Raw genomic sequence first — 5,695 nt, 5'->3', positions numbered from 1 at the left:
AGAAGTGACGGCTGTCTCACGCGGAATGGTTCGGCTCGCTTCACTTTTCCACTGCGTGGTACGACTCGACTCGGTACGGCACGGTTCGGTTCGCTTTAGCTCGGTTGCTTTTCCACTGCAGTTAGTACCACTTCAAAATGGGTGGGACTGATCGTTATAGTTGCCGTCTCTACTGCCATGACATCATCATATTAAATGCGAATTTTTCATTACGTGTTTCCCCATCCACTCCTCGGCAACCAACGAGAGGAACGTCTGCACCTCGTCCACTGACCACAATTCAGCCATTTCTTTTTTTGAAGTTTATACTCTTTTTTTTTTTTTGAAGCAAATACTTTTGAAACATCTGCTACAGCGTTGGCTGTTGTCTACTGGCTATTTAAATCTAGCGGGTTTAGTGTCTCCTGTCGTAAATACAATGACGCTGGTAGTGATGATTCTGTCTGACTAATCAGTGATCTGCAGTGTTTTCACGTCACATTTTAGTATCGGTACGGTACGCTTGTAACCTCAACAGAGGTGGTACCATATAAAGCGAGCTGAAGTGAGCCGTACCGTACCATGCAGTGGAAAAGCGCCATTAGAGCTCAAACATGACAATCTGGGCCTCAGGTCAGGAAGCAGACAGACTGGCTAAACTGACCGTCTGCTAGCTGTCTCACGTCACCAAGGTCAGATAAATCCCATCACATAGAGCCTCTTTCACCTAGATATCATCATATAGAGACTGTGTCTGTTCCCCGAACTAGGAAATACAAAAAACTCCTATAGCCATTTAAGGGTAAAAATTTGATTGATGTTCAACAAACAAAAAACAATATAATGCAGATGAACAAATGATAAAGCTTGGGTTGCTGAATATTCGATCCCTTACTTCAAAAGCACTCATTGTTAATGATATGATTACAGACTACAACCTAGATGTGCCGTGTTTGACAGAAACCTGGCTAAAACAAGACGATTACATTACTTTAAATGAGTCCACCCCGCAAGATTACTGTTATAAACATGAACCTCGTCTGAAAGGCAAAGGGGGAAGTGTTGCTGTAATTTATAGTAATATTTTCAGATAATTTCTTGCTTAAAGTCTGTTTGGTTCCCTGTATACAGGAGCAAGCACAAATGGCAAGCGGGATTTATCATTTACACTAAATAGTGTTACATTTATCAAAGAATTTGCTGACTTTCTATCAGAGTTAAAAGTCCTAATTGTTGGTGATTTTAACCCTCTGGGGTCTGAGCTGTTTTCTGGGCCTGGAGGTGTTCTGACATGCTCTGACATTTGTGCTTATTTCTGTTACTTGTGACATTTTCATGGCTAAAGTCCGATTACACTGTGCTCTGCACAAACTCTGCTACAATAATATGTCAGCAGCATGTGTGTAAAAGTTTGTAGTTTTGAAATAATGACGTTTATGCGTGGTTTGTGAAAATACAAAAAAAAAATTCTCACTGAAACAAGGCCATGAAACCCATACTGATTATTTCTTCACAAGACTTTTGAAAATTGTATCACGTAGCCTAGAATATTTGCTCTAAAACTATGTGAAAATCACCCTGACTGCTCATTCAGAGAAGACAATATATTGATTTAAAAACTGTAAGACGTGTTTTGTGTGATAAAGCTTTATGCGAAGGGGCGGATCACCTCATTAATATATAAGGATTTTCACACCTGAGAAAGACAAAGACACTCCCTAATGGCCCTATTAGGAGCTATCAGGCCCTATCATTCTGAGCAACCTTGCACAAAGAATGAGGAGATTAAAAAAATAATGGCTTTTTGATTTATTTACAACACAACATAATCCAAAGACAAAAACAGAGACAAAAACATCCAAAGACAAAACAAATGACAAAAAAGCACTTATTATGACCGCCGCTAGCGTAGCTAGCGAAAGCGGTCATATAGGGATTGTCAAAGTTTTTTTGTTTTGTTTTTTCCCGTCACCTTACTGAATTTTTCGTCAACGATACCAGGGACACCGAAACACCGGGGAACATGAAATTTGGTGGGCATGTAGCCCCAATAGACTTTCGTTTGGTCCCCGGGAGCCACTCCCCTCCCGCGCTGGGCCCCCCCAAACCCAAAAAATGCTGTTTTTCCTAAATAACTACCTGAACCGTGGCACCGAGGATGAAGAATTTTTTATGGTATGTTGGTCTACTAGACTTTTACGGAAAAATTTCGTTTGGTCCCCAGGGGCCACTTCCCCCCCCCCCGCGCTGGGGCCCCCGTGAATTTTTCGTTAACGATACCAGGGACACCGAAACACCGGGGAACATGAAATTTGGTGGGCATGTAGCCCCACTAGACTTTTAAGGAAAAATTTCGTTTGGTCCCCGGGAGCCACTCCCCCCCCGCGCTGGGCCCCCCCAAACCCAAAAAATGCAGTTTTTCCTAAATAACTACCTGAACCGTGGCACCGAGGATGAAGAATTTTTTTATGGTATGTTGGTCTACTAGACTTTTACGGAAAAATTTCGTTTGGTCCCCGGGGGCCACTTCCCCCCCCCGCACTGGGGCCCCCGTGAATTTTTCGTCAACGATACCAGGGACACCGAAACACCGGGGAACATGAAATGTGGTGGGCATGTAGCCCCACTAGACTTCTACGGAAAAATTTCGTTTGGTCCCCGGGGGCCACTCCCCCCCTGCGCTGGGCCCCCCCAAACCCAAAAAATGCAGTTTTTCCTAAATAACTACCTGAACCGTGGCACCGAGGATGAAGAAATGTTTATGGTATGTTGGTCTTAAGGGCCCACATCAACCTAGCCCATAATCGATTGTCAAAGTTTTTTTTTCTTTTTTTTTTCCGTCATCTGAATTTTTCCTCAATGATACCAGGGACACCGAAACACCGGGGAACATGAAATTTGGTGGGCATGTAGCCCTACTATAGATTTTACAGAAAAAATTTGTTTGGTCCACGGGGGCCACTCCCCCCCTGCGCTGGGCCCCCCCAAACCCAAAAATGCAGTTTTTCCTAAATAACTACCTGAACCGTGGCACCGAGGATGAAGAAATTTTTATGGTATGTTGCTCTTAAGGGCCCACATCAACCTAGCCCATAATCACTCATTTGTGATTTGCGCCCCTCCCATAAAAAATGAAAATGCAATATTATTCTGCTTTAATCGCCCCTATCTTCAGTTGAGATGTTCAGAACTGCACCATATTTCATGTGTATGATTAACTTGACATCATCTGGGGGTATGCTAAGTTTCATAGAATTTCATCCATGGGGGGGTATAAAATAAATTCATTTATGTGCACTTTTAGTGACTGTACACTAATCGGCCTGTAGATGATGGTGTTGAGCGAAGGGTTGCTGGTTTAGGATGATACTGTCACACACACATGCAGGAATACAAACAAACGCAAGCATGCACACACACTGACATCCACACGCACAGACACACACCCACATACAAATCCACATGCACAGACACACACACACAAACACACACGCGCACACACATGTACGCACGCATACATACACCCACAGACACACACACACACACACACACACACACACACACAGACAGACACACATTATGAATACATTTCATCAGCGTTATGGACATAACATGAAATACACACACTTTACAAGTGTCCTACAAACTCTGTGAATTATTAGACAAACTGCAGATGTAGCATGAAAAAGACTTGCTTGAACCTATTTTTTACAGTCTATGGCTTGAACACAATAAGTGTGTTTTTGAAACTCATTTTTGTAATACATTATGTAGGGAAAACCACTGTTATGGATGTGACGTTTTCACATTATGGATGTTAAGTGTCTAAACTAATGACTTTTGATATAAAACTTAAATAGTAATGGCAAATAATTACAAAACTCTAAATTATCCATGATCCACAGGAATACTCCAGACAGTCTTTTAAAATATACAACTTATATACATAAACACGTAATACAGCCAAATTGCTCCACGTCATTTATTTTTGTGGAAAGCCAGTGCAGGCCTGAGCGGCGGTCATATTTTGTACCGCCATGCGGTACATCTAGTTGAAAACAATGATCCAAAGACAGAGACCTTTGTGCCATTCCTAAAAACATTGTACATATCTTTCATTTCCAAGGTGTTTGATTTTCACTTTACCATGTTCATGTACAGAGACTCATGTGAATGTTGAAGTCAGCAGGACTCCGTGGCATCTGGTCCCTGAAAGAAAAAAAAGTGAACATACTGATATCAAGAGAAACTATAGGGAATATAGTTCTAAAATTTATTGGGAATAAATTTTAGATTTTTCTGGTTAAAATTGCTTTTTAAAATTCACAGAATACACACACGTTTCCAACAATATATAATATAATGAACACCAGGTTTGTTGTGCCTTGTAAGCATAGGCTATGCACAGTGCTGCATAAAATAATAATAACAATAACCTATAGCAGCCTATAAATCTTCCAAAAGATTTCAGTAACAACTACGCTAGAGAAAAACATATTGATTATCATATGTTACTTAAAATGTTTCCATTCGTTATGATGATATGAAATGAGATAATAGTAAAAACATGAAGCCTTGGTTTGGTGCGTTTTGCTTTTCAAACGCGATCGTTTCAAACGCGGTCGCGATACATTCAAAACCAGAGCTCACTCCAAAATATTAAACATTATGGTTACCATATTATACATATCTACATTTGAGCAGATATCCACAAACACAGTAACAGTAAACACGGGTCTAAATCACACGCAATGAACGGATCGTTCGCGAACAACACACATCACTACATTTCAAACATTTACACCTGTATTCACAAACATCTATGCATAAGGCAGTATTGAAGCGTGTCATAGGCTAACCAAAACCGAACATTTATATAAAAATATAATGTAGACAGTAGCCTATCACATATTTTACCGGAGGCTAAAATATATTTGCACTAGGCTAAATCACATTATATTTATCTTGATATTCGCAAACAAGCTACATTACGCATAAGGAAGTATTTTAGCATTATAATCAGTGTCATAAGCTAATCAAAACTGAGTGCAATATATTAAGTATTTACATTTAGCACTGAAAGGTTGCCTACCAGTCTAGTTCACATTTCAACATGTTTCTGTCTATTTATAGATACATACATGTACGATATTAGGCTTAGTTCATGTTTTTACTCCAAACTCATTTCATAACATACATTTTAAACTGGTCGTTTAACATGTCTTACCTTAAAAATCTTCTCATCTTCAAATCGCGTTTTTCTGAGGTAAATCCGAGTGAAACAGCACAACACAGCACAAACATGCAGTCTTCCAAACTAGATGAAAAGCAGAGAGGAGTAAGTTCCCGAAGTCTCTGAATCTTTGTTTTGAGGTAATGACGAGGGCGTTCACAGGGTCTGCGTTTCTCCATATGGATAATTTGCATGTCAATCGCTCATGCGCGCGTGGGCGTGGTCACATTAAAGTTAATTAGGACGCGTTTGAGAAACTGTACATGCCGCTGCTTTCATGCGGATTACTAAAAAATAGAATATTTGTTTTTTACATAATATACATACTTTAAAAATAGAGACTCCAAGTGTTGTATAAACACGCGTTTCAAATCTGTGTGACAAACATTCGCTGAGTTACAGGTCATTTTCTGTCGCGTTTCAGAATGAGTTTCTCATTGAGAGAGACCGCAGAATGCGCATCATGTTTATTTTCTTTATTTT

Source organism: Scardinius erythrophthalmus (assembly GCF_964197995.2).
Source record: "Scardinius erythrophthalmus genome assembly, chromosome: 4".
NCBI lineage: Eukaryota > Metazoa > Chordata > Actinopteri > Cypriniformes > Leuciscidae > Scardinius > Scardinius erythrophthalmus.
The sequence above is the reverse complement of the archived record's forward strand: the minus strand, read 5'-3'. Positions refer to the sequence as shown.